Below are 18,425 nucleotides of genomic sequence, written 5' to 3'. Positions count from 1 at the left end.
TGAAACTTCTGATTGACCTTTCTCCCTTCTTTTTTCATTGTTTATTTCTCTGAAGCAGCCCTTTTCTTCTTCTTACAGACAACATAAATCATTTAAATGTTGTGCTTATTGTTTATTATTTGTTATCAATCCAATAAAACGTAAGACTGATGAGGGCCGAAATTTTCATCTACTTATTGATTTTTTTCTTTGTGCCTAAAACAGTGCTTGGCATATATATATATATATGTGTGTTCAATGAATGTGTTAAAGGTAAAAGGAAGAAGTTCCTCCCAAAATGTACAAGGTAGACTATTCTCACTGTACAGTATATCGAGTGGTAACTGCATTCCTCTCCTACAGATATCTTGTTTATAACTCCTAATATAATGACCATATAGGCAAGCCTTTGAAATTAGACATTAACCTCTAAATACATATGAAATCATAGATATGTTACCTGGGCAGTATAGCACATTATCTTTTCATCACATAACATAAACTTAGTGGTATGGAACTCCATTTCTCAGCCAGATTTTTAAAAAAGAAATGCATGATTTTATCAGAGGCCATTAGAAAGAAAGCTGTACCTGAAAGAGAGTAAATGCTCAGTGATTGAGGAGAAAAAAATAATTTATTAATGATCTTGTAAGAATGGGCACACAACCAAAACATAGTGGCTGGGGTGCCAAGCATCAGGAAGCAGCAGTATTTATTCCCTAAACCTAGCACGCAGGTCCCTCCCCTGTTTCTCCACTGACTGGATATTCCAGAGGTTACAGCCTATCTGAATCGTCTAATTAGTTCAAATCTCCCACCGAAAGTTCCTGCTTTTGATTACGTTTTACATTCCAGTGACACTCGTCATTACTTGTTTAACTTGTTTTTACTCACATAAGGATGTAAGCGAGTTCTAGGTTTACATCGGACATCTTCTCCTTTCCCTACCCTCCAGACCGGTCTGAGCTGGTTTTGCAGCCTTTTGCTTAGTTAGTTCCATTTCTCTCATCCTGCACCATTTTGTGTGAAAGCTAAACTTAGTTTTATTCTTATAAGTAGGCTGACATGGTAGAAAATACAGAACTGGAGAGAGCACCAGAAATATGATGACACAGTATGATGATTTAGGCATCACATAATCTGGAATTCCAATAATCTGGGAGGCATGATATATGTGTGGGTGCGTGTGTGTGCATATGATTGCGTGTGTATACATATGACTGCGTGTGTATACATTGTAATGGAAGAAGAAACATCCAATATCAGGGAAAAGGGGATTGTTAGTATGAATTACAAGCCCTTAAAATCAATAGGAATAAAACTAATGATTTAAACATTTGGAGTGTCAGAAATAATTGAACCCAATGAAATGATGAAGCCATTATAAAATAAGCACTTCAAAAGTTCACCTACTTACCAGTTCTGTTAACTAAGGAAAGCTCGCTGAAAAGTAAGGTGAAATTCATGAAAGCATCTGTCACATAATCAGCTTTATTCAATTGAAACACAGGTAAAATCAATTTATTTCTAGAAATGTTAATTAGGAACATAATGTGCATTGCCAAATAAGCAAATGCACTTCGATTCCACAGTGATTTTTCTAAATTTAGTAGTTCAAACTCAGTCAAATTACATTAAAAAGAAATAGTCAGAGATAAGCCTGAAGAGATAAAGTATTACGCTTATTAACATGACCCATAACCAGTTGAATCAGATAGATTTTCTCCACTGAGATATTAAAGTGTTGATTGGATTCTATTTATAGATAAACTGCACTTTCACTTTTTTTGTAGTGTGCTCTCATTATGGTATACTGCACATGCAAGGAATATATCATATTTGTTTAATACAGATGACATTCACAGCACTTTTTTAGAATTTAAAACGAATAAATGATAAATTATTACCATCAAGGAACTTGCAATTCTTAAAATTTTGAGGCAGGGATAGAAAACCGGATCAGTTATACAAATCAGCATGATATAAATTTAAGAGTTCCTAAAGCTAATATGTACTAATTATACTCTGATAAACACTTTATTTATAGTATCTCATTAATCACAGTAAGTCTACATTTATCCCCATTGTACAAAAGAGAAGACAAGGGTTAGAGTGATTAATGACTTGCCTATGATAACCTGTATTAGAATATTTTCATCTTAAACCTGGTAAAATGACCACTGCATTGCATTGACACTGAAATGTGTTCTAAAAACTGACAAAAACGTGCATTCAATTGTAGTTATTATTATGGCAAAGTTCTGGTATTTTTAGTTATATCAATGGAGCAGCAGTCAGAATGCAGAGGAAAAATACAGAGATGTAAAATACCAGGCATTTCTAAGGCCCACAATTTGTTATTTTATCCCCGAAAGAATGATGTCATATAGCAGTAAGAAATGATGAAACTTAAGATTGATTTTTAGAGGAATTAGAAAGTTGAATGGGATCTATGGTGGCATAATTATCATTAGTGAAAGAAAGAAATAGAATTATGTAGAAGAGCATGGATATAAACCAAGCGTTTGCAAAATCTTTGTCAGTTTAATGTTCTAAATTTAATGAATTTCTTGTTCTGGTCTCCCAGTTTACAAAAGAATGTTTGCTTTGACCCTATGTATAAGACACCATGAATTCAAACATAGATGTGGTGGTTTTATCTGAATTGTAAAATTCTATAAAGCACATTCAAGAAATTGCCAAATGTGAGATAGTGTGTGGCAGTTACAGATGTGAGAGATTTATATGAATAATGACTGTGGCAGAAATGAGAGAAAATATTCACACTGATTATTTCTCCCAGAGATAATCCTTCCACAGATAATTTTTCCCATGATCCTCTCAAGTACTTTTGAGTCTCTCCTAAATGTTTACCAGAGCTAAGGATGTATATATTTAAAATGTCATTTCAGAGAACAACTAGTTGAAAGGATACCACCAATAAAATGCATGAAAAGAGTGAGAGGTTTTGAAATTTTACATATGTACATATTTATCAGACAAGAAAAATCAACTTTTTTAGCAATACTTGCTAGCGCTTAGTAATAGCTTAATAGAGAAATGATATGTGATGATAATAAAATAATTTCTATATAAATTTATACTCAGAAAGTTTGACATAAAAGCAATTCCAAATTTGGGGAATGTTGCTGGTGAATACAACTTTACATTAAAAGACATTCATAATAATTTGGTGGAGGATAAGATAAATAGGTTAATGATTGAGTTAATAGCTGGGTATATTAAGAGATGTTTAATCATACAATCAAATGTTAACAGAGAGAAGGCAGTTATTCAAAGTCACTCAAAGAAGATAATGATATGATGAACAAATGACCTTCAAATTATATGAAGTCACTTTATATAATAGTGATTGATTTTAAACTCTATTAAAATAAACAAAGGGAGAAATACAGAATGAAAGTTATATTCCTCTATTATAGTCAGAAAGCCTGATACCATTCTAAGTATTTAAAAGGATTTAATACATGAAATTAGTTATATTAGTGGGAAAAAGTAATGCTTTCCAAATATTCAAAGTTGTAGTAAACATCTCTGTCCCAAGGGTAGGAAAAATGATAGGGGATTTGGTCCAAACAGGGCCAATGACCCCTGTGCCACTGAGGCTTCTGGAGCATCTGTGTGTATTGTGGCTGTAAGACACACTATTGCTGAAACTTCGCAAGGGGCTGAATATCCTGTTTCCCAGAACATTTGCTGTTCTTTATGGTTGCAGAGGCTACAGTCAGTAGGCTCTCTACTAGGGAGATTCATGCGGTGCTTGGGTCCAATATCGCTGAGTCCCCTGCAGTTCCCATCAGCTCCTCTTACTGGTAACATACTGCTTGTCAAAGGAGATAGTGCGTTACTACTGCAGACATCAAAAGAAGTGGAAAGGAAAACAAAATCACTTTTTCTCTTCTTCCTACATTCCAAATTTCCTTCAGTGCCTCCTACTGGCTGGGAAGGAAGAAAGGGAATATAGTTTTCAGGCTGACAACCTCCCAGGAAACAGGGGAACACACAAAGGCAGAAATGGAGGTGAGAGCCAAAGAGGAAGAAATACAAAATACACAATGCCCCAATTACATTATATTGAAATTAAATAGGAAATCAATTCTGGCATCCAAGCTGACTGAAATTTTATCATCTTTAATAGGCTAGAAACTATGGCTGGCAGAGAGAGACACTGCATGGTCTTATTCAGCAATAAGGCAAGGAAAATTATCCAGCTGCAAATAAAGATTCAGAAAAATACAGAATCAATATACTGAGAGGTCCAAGGTACTCATTTTGAATGCTGTAGGAAATTAATCTAAAGAACAGGACATACTAGAACAGAAATCAGACCATGGGGATGGAAAGACGCTGAGTGACCTTCAGACAGGCAGAGAAAGACACACTGCTGGGTGAAGGCGGAGACCACATGACTAGAGCAAATGCCCTGACATTTGTTGACTAGGTTATTCATAGTTTTGAAAACCAGAGAAAAAATTGAACTTGAGGTCCTGAAATCAATCATATAAAGTAGCTTCATTAGTACCCAGCAAAGTGGTAATTCTCAATCCTATCTGACCCACATAATATTTGGCACTCTCTGTATATACTGAAATGCATTTCATCGGTTATATAACCTACTTCTGCCACATATTTTTTAAAAAAAAATAATTAATTAATTTAAATGAGAAATAAAGGAAAAATAAGTCATACTATGGAAACATCATTTCATATGTACATATTCAGACATGGCCACAGTAGAAAATAAATGAAAAGATATAATAAAGTCCCTTTCTATTGTATTTTCCACTTGCCACTTTTTAACCATACTCCATCCTTCCACAGTGTGGTATATATTCTGGGGACTGACTCACCTAAGATTTGTCACCGAACTTTTTGCTCTCTGACCACTGCCTGGGATTTGGCAATATGAGGCACCATCTACAACCAGAGGGTGGGAAGAAAGGAGGTGGGGTATTTATTTAAATCCCTCCCTTTTAGTCCCTATAGGTTTGCTACAACTCTCTGCAGAAGGTAACAGCTCTCTCCATACAACTATCCTCTCTAGAATTCAGTAATTGCTCTCTTCCTTCCCCTTCAAGCTGACCATTTTTCTTCTCAAATGTGTCTATATCTTTTGTAGAGTCCTTTTATTGTACCCCCTTCTGATTACCCAGTTTGACTAAAACATCTGACATGCTCCGGTGATTCTATAGCTACTTCTCCCCCACTTTATTAGAGAAGTTGTAGAACAATCATGCATAAAATACAGGATCCCCATAAACCACACTGCCACCACCATCTTACATTGGTGTGGAACATTTTTTACAATTGTTGATAGCACATTTTTATAACTGCACTATTAATTAAAGTCCACGGTTTAACTTAGGGTTCACTGTTTGTGTGATGTAGTTTCATGGATTTAAAAAATTTTTGTTTGTTACCTTATGAACAATCTAACATTTGTCCATTTAATCATATTCAGGTATATAATTCAGTGCTGTTAATTGCATTGTGTTGTGCTACCATCACCACCTTCCATTATTAAAACATTTCAGTCATACCAAATGGGAACCCTATATATTTCAATCATAATTCCCTATTTCCATTTTGTCCCCTGATAACCTATATTCTAGATTATGACTCTATGACTTTGTTTACTCTAATTGTTTCAAATCAGTGAGATCATACAATATTTGTTCTTTTATGTCTGGCTTATTTCACTTAATATGATGTCTTCAAGGTTAATATACGTTGTTGCATGTATCAGAACTACATTCATATTTATGGCTGAATAATAATCCATTGTATGCATATACCACATTTTGTTTATCCATTCAACAGTTTATGGATGCTTGGGCTGCTTTTCTCTTTTGGCAATTGTGAATAATGCTGCTATGAGCATCATTATGTAAATATCTGTTTGAGCCACTGCTCTCAATTCTTCTGAGTATATATTTAGAAGTGAGATTGCCAGGTTGTACAGTAGTTCTATGCATAGCTTTTTGAAGAACTGCCAATATATCTTCAACAGCAATTGCACTATTTTACATTGCCACCAGCAATGAATGAGTGTCTCATTTCTCCACATGCTCTCCAACATGTTATTTTCCATTTTTTATAATAGCAATCATTCTAATAGGTGTTAAATGGTATCTTGTGTTTTTTTTTTTCTTTTTTGGGGGTGGTGCACAGTCTAGGAATTGAACCTGGGTCTCCCACATGGAAGGCGAGCATTTTACTACTGAAACACCCGTGCATCCTTTTTAAAGATTTTTTTTTCTCATTGTGATTTTGATTTGCATTTCCCTTATGGCTAATGATTTTGGGAATCTTGTCCTGTGCTTTCCAGCCATTTGTATATCTTCTTTGGAGAACTGTCTAGTCAACCCTTGGTCCATTTTGATTGGGTTGTTTGTATTTTGCTGTTAAGTTGAAGGATTTCTTTATATATACTGGACATTAATCCTTTATTGCACATACGGTTTACAAATATTTTCTCCCAAATTTTTGAGGAAAGAAGGTTTTTTTAAATTTTGATGAAGTCCCATTCATCTATTTTTCCTTTTGTTGCTTGTGCTTTGGGTGTAAAGTCTAAAAAACCATTGTAAGGTCCCTGGAGATGTGTCCCAATGTTTCCTTCTAGGAGTTTGATATTTCTAGCATGTAAATTAACATCTTTGATCCACTGATTTTTATATATGTGTGAGGTAAAGGTCTTCCTTCTTTTTCCCTTTTTTCTTTTTGTAATTAGACCTAGTTTTCACAGCATCATTTGTTGAAGAGAGTATTCATTCCCAATTGAGTAGTCTTTGTCACCTTATCAAAAAGACGTTGGGAGATTCTACAAAAGGTGTGTGTACTAAGATTACTTTCCAAAAACCTACACACTTCAGATGGACTCCTCAGTTACATAAGTCCTGAAACCCAGAGGGACCAGCCTCTCCATAACATGAATTAGTCTACTGACACCCTCTTCCAACATGAAAAAGTTATAAAGGGCAGAACCCAAATAGCCCTAAAGATTGGGAGGAGGATCAAAGGAAAAGAAGAGTTATAACAGAGAAGATAGATTTTAACAAATGAGTATGACTGCTGAATCATTACATTGATATTTCGTAGTCTCCAGTATCCTGGGGCAGCTGGTAGGGAAAACCTAAAATTGTGGAACAGTAACCCATACCAAACTCTGAAATCCATACTATAACTACTTGTTACAATGTACTTAGAAATTTATTTCTTTTTTTTGTATACATGTTATATTTCATAATAAAAATGTTTAAAAAAAAAGTTAGCTATAAATCTGAGGGATGGTTTCTGAGGTCCCAGTTCTATCTCATTAGTCTATATGTCTATCCTTGTGCCAGTACCATGCTGTTTTGATTCCTTTGGCTTTATAATAAGTTTTGAGATTGGGAATTGTCAGTCCTCCAATTATTCTTTTTCAATATGTCTTTAGCTATTTGGGGACCATTATGTTTCCATATAATTTTCTTTTTGCATAGGCAGGCACTGGAAATCGAACCAGGGTCTCCGAAATGGCAGGCAAGAATTCTGCCACTGACCCATGGTTTCACTGCCCTCCATATAAATTTGATAATAGAATTTACATTTCTACAAGGAATCTTTTTGAAATTTTGATTGGGATTGCACTGAATCTATTCTTTGGGTACTATTGAGTATTGACATATTAATGACATTTAGTCCTCCAGTTCATGAACCTGGAATATCTTTCCATTTATTGAAGTCCTCTTTAATTTCTTTTAGCAATGTTTTGTAGTTTTCTAAGTACAAGTCTTTTACATTCTTGTTTATATTATTCCTAGATACTTGATTCTTTTAGTTACTATCAGGAATTAATTTTTTTTCTCGATTTCTTGTTTTTATTATTCAGTGTCTTTGTATAGAAACACTACCGATTTCTCAGTATTGTACCTCGCCAATTTTCTGAATTCATTTATTAGCTCAAGAAATTTTGTTGCTGATATTTCAGGATTTTCTGCATATAGGATCATATAATCTACAAATAGGCAAAGTTTTACTTCTTCCTTTCCAATTTGGATGTCTTTTATTTCTCTTTCTTGCCTAATTGCTCAGGCAAGAACTTCCAGTACTATGTTGAATAACAGTGGTGACAGCGGGCATACTTCTCTTGTTACTTATATTGGAGGGAAAGCTTTCAGCTCTTCACTATTAAGTAGGATATTAGCTGTAGGCTGTTCATACATACCTCTTTATTATATTGAAGAAGTTTCCTTCTATTCCTAGTGTTCCAAGTGTTTTTCTTTTTATCAAGAAAAGGTGTTTTATTTTTCAAATACCTTTTCTGCAGTGACTGAGATGTGCATGTAGTTTTTACTCCTTCATTGTGTTAATGTGGTGTATTACATTAATTGATTTTCTTATGTTGAACCAACCTTGCATACCAAGAATAAATCTCTCTTGACCATGGTGTAAATTTATTTTATCCATGCTGTTGGATTCAGTTTGCTAGTTATTTGTTGGGAGTTTCACGAGTATATTCACAAGATATATTGGTCTGTAGTTTTGTTTTGTTATGGTATGTTTATCCAACTTTGGTATGGGGGTGATGTTGGCCTCATAGAATGAGTTAGTAGTGTTCCCTGCTGTTCAATTTTTTTGGAAACATTTGAGCAGAATTGGAATTATGTTTTCTTGGGATGTTTGGTAGAATTCCCCTGTGAGACTATCTGGTCCTGCAATTTTCTTTGTGAGGAAGTTTGTTTTGTTTTGGACTTTAAAGATGAGATTCAGGGAGAAAACAAAAAACCCACAACCCAAAGAATGGGTATTTTACATCTCAAGACATTTCCAAGGTATTAAGTCTACAGTTTATAATCATTTTCATAAAAGATAATTTTGTACAAATTTTACATATATTCAGGAGCTGGATATAAATCAATCCCTGTTTCTGTTTTAACAGGAAAAAGGAGAGTAGAGGAATGGGAAAGAACAGTTTTGGATACAACTATATGGAAGAAGAGTAGACAAGAAGAAGGCAAACCCTACCTTTTCATCATCTACAGCAAATAGTTAACAAAAAACAAAAACAACAAAAACCTTTCACCCTTGGGTATCTTTCTCTAAAAGCCCACTTCCTAGCTATTAGCCAATCAATGCCAATAATTTAATATTCACTTAGACTATCCTTTATGTCCACTGTGTAAATGATTCATTATGTCCACTGCTTACAACACATGGTAGCCAACACCCTACACGGCTGGACAAGGTCTAACCTAGAACTGATGTGAGAAAAACTTGCAAACAAGAGGCCAAGGTGTCATTTCCCTGCAGGTATTAATAATGCCCATGGTGGGGAGGACACCATCTACCAAGCCCATCCCTATAAAAGGTGCACACAAAAGCAGGGAGTTGTGCTATTTTGTTGCAAGAGGAACCAGGACCTTATTAGTTTTCTCCATCATTTGTTCTCTTAAGGGAAGGTTAAACACACACACACACACACACACACACACACACACACACGGGTCTAGGCCACATCATTAACCCAAACTGTGGGATTTCAGCAGACAGAGGAAGAAATTAGCTAAAAATGAAATAAAAATAAACTAATCAAGTTTGGAAGAAATGACCCCAGTTTAATTATATTTGTCCACCCTTATTCACCACCCGAGACCATTAATCCTGTAATTTTCTGACCTGTAACAGGGGGCAAAGAAGCAGGAGCAGATGGATAGAGGGAAGGAGAGTCAAGCTTTTAAGGAGCCAATTTGCTTGAGAAAAGCAGTGATGCCTCAGTCAACAGCTCCTAGTGGCTGAGATAAAAAATATCTAATGAATTAGGTATGTGACTGAAAAAGAAGCAGTTTTGTGAGAGGTGATAGTAAAAAGTAGTATGAGGAACACAGGATAATGATAATGAGACTCAATTTTTAAAGCTTCAAGGTTTCAAAAGGAATGTGTATATTTAGGGTAGTGTTTAGAAACGGCAAAATCAAGACACATAAAAGACCTGGGAATTCCCACAAGCCTTAAATACTTCCTGCTCCACGAAGTAATCATATATGTGTTTATTGAAGGGCACACCACTTATCTATTTTCTGGTGTAAAATAATTCATCACATCCCAGAGCTTCTTCTCAGACCATGTCTTTCCCATTTATTTTGGTCACAGAGTAGGCCTATTCTTACATGGTCTGTAGACTCACTCCCAACTAACCCCCGGGGGCTAAAAACGAAACAATTCACCCTAGGCTGGCCCCAAAAGCTCAGAATGAAATTAAGAATAGGGCCTTGCAGCCTTCTAGGAATTAAAATGGCCTCAGAGACTATTTAAACCATATTTCCACAGATGGAAAATTTATTTAGATGATGTTTCAGAATTCATATATGCCATAATAGTATAGTAGTAGTTAAAAGGTAGGAATCTCACACTCTTTCTTTTACCCTCCCAACTGTCCAAACAGATTTCAGACACTGAATCACTGTCATTACCATTTCTGCTGGAGGTCCCTATGCACTAATCACACAGGCAACTTCATGTTGTCATAAAAAAGTACAACTTTTCCTTTAAAAGCTGCACATCTCTTTCTCTCTGGCTGTGTTGGCAATGCTCCAGTTAGTTCAATACTTTATAGGCTGTGGCAGCATGCAAAAGGATTTCATTTCATTAAAAAAGAAAAAAGTTAAGAAAGGTCTCCAGGAGATGGTGTGTTTTATCTTGTCTGGATGGAGGATTGGTTTACTCTCAAATGTGTCAGGATGGAGTGAGACTAGGTTGTAGAGGTTTATTCGGTATAATCCTTCCCTGGTTTTCATCTTCACCATCAACTGAGAGAGCAGCATACTTTCTTGAAGAACTGAACGTAGAGGCTGGATTTTGTTCAGTTTTCTTTGGCTCAGGTGCAGATCTGGAATCTTGATTCTCTTTGCCATCTTTCCTATCAGACTCCTTCCAGTGGTCTTTGCTCCCTTCGTCTCCTGGACCAGGGATGGAATTCCCACTTTGGCCTTTTGGGACACACACTCCATCTACTTTGTTTTCATCTTTTTTTGCTGGTCCTTCCTTAGATGGTTGAACTGAAGGTACTTTTCCACCACTAATTGTAGGAGATCGCTGTTTTGTGTCTGAAATCTGAGATCGAGCAGGAGGATTAGAGCTTCATGCAAGCATTCTCCTTTGGTTTGGCTCTGATACCTTTAGAGCCTGATCAGATTTGGGAGGCTTAGAAGTTGGAGAATGACAGTCTTCTTCCTTACAGAGCGTTCCATTTTTCAGAGATTTCTCACTTTCTCTCCTTCATGCATTTCTGCCAGATGTGGTAGAGCTGTCTGTCTATGATGACTCACTTCCTGGTCTCTACCATTCCATTCCTGAGTCTCCTGAGTCGTTTCACTTCACCAGCGTGGGTATCTTTTCCAATGGCATTGTTCTAGTTTTGGCTCATCCAGCTGATGCTGCATTTTCTCCTGTTCCTTCTGCAGCCATTCTTCCACTTCCTTTCCCTAGTAGCTGTGTCAACAGACTTTGCCCCTCCAAAGACGGAAGCTGCTTGACTGGACTGGGAAATACTAGCAGAGGAATTATCTTCCTTAGGAGTACTCCAAGGGTTTAGATTCAGTTTGGGTCTTTGGGGGCAGGGGTTGTGCCTCTATCATCAGGCCTATAATCATCTCCTGAGTAATAATCTCTGGAGTTCCACTACCAATCATCCCGTCTGTCCTGTGTGTCTTCATAGTGGTCCCAGCCTCCTCTGTAGTCACCCTCCCTGCAGTACCTATGACCAAATGCTCTTCTGCCACTGCCCATTTGGAGTCATTGCTTCTATCATAGTCTCTGCTGCCTCTGTCATCATAGCAATCCTGGCCCCCATTTTGATCCACAATAACTGTCAGATACTCATCATGATTCCAGTCTGAATCGTAACGATCATGATACTTGTCCCCAAACCTGTCATCACCTGTTCTAGGCGGGTCGTTATCAAAGCTGTCTAGGGCAAGGCGGGCCCTCCAGCCTCTATCTGTTTTGTCAGAATCCCGATTTCTATCTTGGCCAAAACAATGATCATCTCTGTCTTTATCCTGTGCTGATCAGAAACATTCACTCAAATTCTCCCGTTACCTACAGACTCTTCATTGAGGCTCAGGGCACTGAACAGGGAATGCAGGTCCTAAAGCTTGGCACAACTAAAACCTTTCAACCTCTCTGGATTGCTGGGTTCACGTGGTAAACGCACTGCACTGATACTTCATCCTCTAAAGAATTCCTTCAAATTTGTCAGTATTGCTTCGTATATTTTGGGTCATTGCTGTTAAGTGCATATACATTTATAATTATTACATTTTTCAGTTGAATTGTTCCCTTTATCAGTATGTAATGACCATCTTTGTCCCTTATAACTGTCTTTGACTTAAAGTCTATTTTTCTCTATATTATACATATTTATAGTATATATATTATATATATATATATATATATATATATATAATATATGTTAGTATAGCCACCCAGCTCCCTTTTAGTTATTGCTTGCATGTTATATATTTTTTTCCATACTTTCACCATCAACCTACCTGTAATTTTTACTTTAAGCTGAGCCTCTTTCAGAGATCATATAGTTGGGTCATTATCCATTTGGTCAATCTCTGCCTTTTGACTGGAGAGTTTGATCTATTTACATTTAAAGTTACTTCTGAGAGTGCAGGTCTTCCTTCTGCCATTTTGCTACTTAGCCTTTGTAAGTCTTAACACTTTTTATCCCTCACTTCGATAAAAGCTACTTTTATATTTATTTGCTTTCTTATGTTATAGCATATTGAGTGCCTTCTCATTTCTATTCGGATTTATTTTTCATGTTTTCCTTGTGTTAACCATAAGGTTAAATTTTCACATCCTAAATTTGTAAGAATTATAAAAGGTTTGATACCTTTTATACTTTTATAATTAACTTCAATAGAATATATACTTTCCCATTCATACCACCTACCATTTTTTGGTAATTGTTACCAGTTATACCTCTGAACACAGTATTCCATAAACCTAGATTTATCATTACTTTTTATGCATTAGCATTTTAGCACCTGCAGGAAGTAAGAAATGTAGTTACATATCAAACAATACAACATAATAATAGTGGCATTTATAATCTCTTAAATGGTTAGCTTTACTTCAAGCCTTTATTTCTTTGTGCTGCTTAGAAACAATGTCTAGTGTCCTTTCATTTCAGTCTGAAGAACTCCCTTTAGTATTGCTTATAGGTTAGTTCTAGTGGTGTTATTCCCTCAGCTTTTATTTATCTAAGAATGTTTTAATCTCTCCCTCACATTTTAAAGAGAATCTCTCTGGATATAAAAATTGTTGTCTGGCTGCTGTTTTCTTTCAGCACACTAAGTATTCACCCTACTGCCTTCCTGCCTTAATGGTTTCTGATGAGAAGTTGGCACTCAATCTTATTGGGATTCCCTTGTATGTAACATGTTGCCTTTATCTCGCAGCTTTCAGAACTCTCTCCTTGTCTTTTGCATTTGGTAGTGTAATCAACATATGATTGCACTTATTTTTGATGTTCTCTGAGCTTCTTGGATGTGTATATTCATCTTTTTTGCCAAGTTTGAGAAGTTCCCTGTCATTATTTCTTTGACTATTCCTTATGCTCATTTCTTTCTTCCTTCTCCTCTTGAGACTCCCATGACATGTATATTGGTGTGCCTGATTGTGTCCTTAGCTATCTTTGATTATTTTAATTTTTCACATTTCTTTTTATTTTCTGCTCCTCAGCTTGACTCATTTCAAGTGTCTTGTCTTCAAGGTCACTGATTCTTTTGCTGGCTCCATTCTGTTTTTGAAAACCCTCATGGGCATTTTCAATTTCAGTTATTGTGGCTTTCAATTACAATAGTTTTGTTTGGTTCCTTTTTAATACTTCTGTATCTTTACTTAGACTCATATTGTTCATTCATTGCTTTCCTGATATCTTGTAGTTCTTTCATTGTACTTCCCTTTATCTTCTAAAGCTATTTTTTTAAGACCAACTTTTAAAAGGTTTGTTGGATGTTCCACATTCTTGTCTTCTCTGTTGGTGTTTTCTGTATTTTTATTCTGTTCCTTTGGATGGCTCATTATTTCCTGTTTCTTTGTTTCTCCTGTACACTGTTCTGGTTTGCAAGCTGCTGGAATGTGATATGCCAGAAACAGAATGGCTTTTGAAAAGAGGAATTTATTAACTTGCAAATTTACATGTTTTAATACCATGAAAATGTCAAAATAAAATTAAGGATATAGAAATGTCCAGTCTAAGGCATCCAGGGAAAGATAACTTGATTCAAGAAGGCTGATGACATTCAGGGTTTCCTCCCTCAACTAGGAAGGTACATGGTGAACATGGCAACATCTGCTAGCTTTCTCTCCAGGTTTCTTGTTTCATGAAGCTCCCTTGGTGCATTTCCTTCTTCATCTCCAAAGCTCTCTGGCTTCATGGGTCCTCTTGGCTCTTTCCAAAATAGTTCTTGCTTAAAGGACTCTAATAAGGAACCCTACCTTGAATTGGTGGAGACACACCTTCATGGAACCCATTTAATCAAAAGTTACTACCCATAATTAGGTGGGTCACATCTCCATGGGAATCATCAAAAAAAAAAAACTCAGCAATATTGTATGAGGATAAAAGGGCATGGTTTTCTGGGGTCCATAGCAGATTCAAACTGGCACATACACTTTTGTTGCATACTATGCATTTTAATGTTTTAAAATGTTAACTCTTGGATTTACTCCCTGGCATGTCTGTTTCTTCTTTTTTGTTTTTTGTTTGTTTGTTTGTTTTAACCAGCTGGAGATAAAAGAGATTTTCTTGACCTTCAGTCCTGCTATCAGGAAGGTCTGCCCGAGGTGACTGCAGTATGCAGGGTTTCCGTGTCTTAACAGGTCTCTGTGTCTTGCCCTGGGCTTTTACTTATCAGTTGTTTTGAGTTCCCCTGTTTATAGGGGGTTGGTTGTCCCCTCTGGTTCCCAAGGTACGATCATCCCATTCATGGATATCTAAAGCATGCAGGTCTTTTTGCAAGAATCTCTGCCTCTGTAATTTTTTACAGCTTTTTCTTTGTCTCATAGTGCTTTTGCCTAGAGGGCAGATTCTGGGAGACCTGTAGCCCTGAGGAAGACTTTCCCAATTCATCGTCTTCCAGACAAAACAGGCGCAGGTACCCAGGAAGGGTGCACAGTCTGGAGCCAATGTGCCCTGAGGAAGTGGTAAGGAAGGGTATCAGCCTCTTCCCCCTCTATTCCCTGGATACTATACTGCCTCTAGTGTTCAAAATAGTTGTTTCAGGCAGTTCTACATGTTTAATAGCTATTTTGGTGGAAAGACTGAGTCTTGGAGCTCCCTTCTCTGCCACTCCTCTCTGTATCTACTTTTAATAAATAAGTTTGGATTTTGGACAAAGAAGATGCTAAGAAGCACTTCAAGGCCCAAATATTAAAAACAAAAATTATAAGACAGAGGCATGACAAAAGTCAAGAATGAAATCTAATATTAAGATAAATTATTTTAGACAAAACATTTGCAAATAGAAAAATAAATAGGAAAATAAGCTTCATTCAAGTAGAGATATCATTCCAACAGTTAGTACAGATTACCTATTGCAGTGAAAATTAAAGAAATAAAGTATCACAAATTACTTGTATCATATTTATTCTATAAAATCATTCCCTATAAGTTCCTGATTATGTATTACAGTATAGAGTTAATATATGGAAATGTTGTCATATTTTGACAAGTACATACAGTTTACAATACATAAAACTTTAGAAATGTACATTTTGGTACTGAATGAAAAGTGATTAGAAAAAGAGAAGGAATATACAAGGTATAGAATAAATTCCTGGGAACAATAACATCATCAGGACAAATGACAAGAAAACCAAAAAACTTACAAAAATAGTCAAGATATTAAATGTAAAGCTAGATATGCTAGATAACAAGATACATTTTTGAAATAATAGTCCTAAAATGTATACTTCATTTTCATTCAGAATTTCTAAAAGAACATATAAGATGGCAAAAATATGAAACATTTAAAGGTAACCTCTACACTTGAGTTATTAGGAAAAAAATGATATTATGATTTCTTTAAAGCGTCAGAAGGTTCCAGAGTTCTCCCTAAATTTTAAGAATTTGCATTTGTTTTATTGTGTTTATATACTTGCATTACAATTAAAAAGGAGATATTCACAAATTATGAACCTTCTTTCATAGCAAGCAATAATGAGAATTTCTGTCCATGTATTAGTTCTCTTAGAAGGAGCCAAAAGTGTATTTTGAATTGTCAGGCTATTTAAAGCTTCTCTGTTTCTATTGCTATCATATAAATTTAATGGAGACTGCCCTAGTGGTATAAGCTTTTATTCCAGTTTAAATTCAAGAAGGCTAATTACATGCTATCAGTTTGCTAAGTCCTGTATACCATTTAATGCAGTTATAAATATAGAAGGAAAAATGAATCATTGTAGTTCCAGATCTACCTCAAAGGGAAATCTGTGAGGTTTAAGTGGATAACGTCTGCAAAGTGTTTCATTTTCCTGGGAGAAAAGAGTACATGAGCATAAGGAGAAAAAGGCACCATAGTAAAATTATGCTTTGTAAGTAGCAATAAAGGTAAGTTTCAGTTTGAATTCTGACAGAGTAGCAATAGGATCCTGGTATGAATTGCTCTAACTCTCTATTCCACATGCAAATACTCATAAAAGCAAGCTATTAAAGAAACTATAATAGATTATGAAATACAGAAGGGGGGGAGTTCAAGGACTTATTGTCCTGTTGTCAACTATGGGTCCTATTTGGAGTGATGGAACTGTTCTGGTAATGAATGGATGGTGGTGATGGTAGCACTACATTGTGAATGCAATTAACACCACCAAAATATATATCTGAATATGATTAAAAAGAAAATGTTAGATTATATATATGGTAATAGAATAAAAATGAAAAAAAAATACATGGAACTATACCATACAAATAGTGAACCCTAACTGAAACTTAGGGTTAATTTAATTAGGAGTACAATTGTAAAAAAGTGCTGTCATCAGTTGTAACAAATGAGTGGTATATGATGATCCTCTGTTTTATGCATAAACTCTCAGCTTCTCTAATGAAATGAATTATAGATCTTTAAGCCTGTCATGGAAACTTTCAGAACCACAGTTTCTTCAGCTACAGAATGATGACTAAAAATTACTTTCTACCTCACAGATATCCTGAGGATCATGTGAGACAAAATATGAATAAAATACTTGGGAATCTTTAATATACTCTATAAATGTTTGCTAAAAAAATTTGTGCTGTATGAGATAGATCAGAAGTAGGAATACAAATGTATCCTAAAAAAATTAAATACATTCGGTCTATGTCTTTTTTTTTTTTTTAGGGGGTCTGAGTCTCAGTTGGTGAATTAAAATCACATTTACCAAGTATATCTCCATTCCCTAACTTCAGCATGATTTCACAGAAAATGAAGATGATCTTTTCTGTTCTCATAGTTCTTTAAATAAAGAAATTTGCCATACATGGGATGTGGATTAGTTAGTCAAGGAATGTTCAAATAAGAAAACATGTCTCAACATACACATAGCTATGCTACTTGAACATTGCCTATTTCTAATATTGATCTTCTGTGGCTAAAATCAATAAGATCTGGGTATTTTTAATACACAAGAATGCTGGTAACAAAACCTTATAAACATTAGCTCTATAGTTTGAACTACTCTATTAGTCACAAGTAAATACTTGAACAATCATGGGCTTAAAATTGGTTCCACAAAAGCAATGACTGTGCTTGAACTGTTCTCTGTTATACCTCAGAATTGTCACTTCGTATTGTACTTACTAATTAAATTTGTTTTGAATGAAGAAAGGATCTGTGTGGCCATTTCAAACCAATTCCACAACTACCACCTAGTCTAAATTTCCATTATGTTTTTCTTAGAGCAAAGCAATAACTTCCTAAATTATCTCTGGGCATTCACCTTCATTTCTCTGTATACTTTTCCCAGCATAGAAGCCAGAGAAAAGAAGTCTGGAGGTTTCTGCCAACATCTGCCATTGGTTGAAATCAGATATGAGAGAGTTAAAGTACTATTCTCCTGCTCCTTTGCACTGGAAAAGAAACAAGTTGACATTTTTCCATGAATTTAAATAGAATTAGGAGCAACAGTTTCATGTGTTATGTTCACCTTGTTTCCATTCATTACTCCATTCACACTTTCCCCTATGGTTGGGCTGGTAATAATATCCATTTTACTAATACTTCTCCTTAACCCCACCCCTCAGATAAATGCCATAGTTTTTGACAGGCAAATAATTGTAGAACTGTCCTTGATGTTTAGTAATGGAACTGTCTTCACAGTTGGCTTCAATTTGGCTACACAGGTTGAAGTTTTATCCAACCCTCAAAGTATCTGAAGTCCTAATCTTAGAT

At 35.6% G+C, this 18,425-nt stretch overlaps 1 pseudogene; it reads right to left on the bottom strand.

The window, feature by feature from the left end:
• Positions 1–10,713: 10,713 nt before the first annotated feature.
• On the bottom strand, positions 10,714–12,677 carry LOC143645077 (eukaryotic translation initiation factor 4B pseudogene; annotated as a pseudogene).
• Positions 12,678–18,425: the final 5,748 nt, after the last annotated feature.

Source organism: Tamandua tetradactyla, chromosome 8, assembly GCF_023851605.1.
Source record: "Tamandua tetradactyla isolate mTamTet1 chromosome 8, mTamTet1.pri, whole genome shotgun sequence".
Classification (NCBI taxonomy): domain Eukaryota; kingdom Metazoa; phylum Chordata; class Mammalia; order Pilosa; family Myrmecophagidae; genus Tamandua; species Tamandua tetradactyla.
Note: the sequence above shows the minus strand (reverse complement) of the source record. Positions and strands in the feature narration are given on the sequence as shown.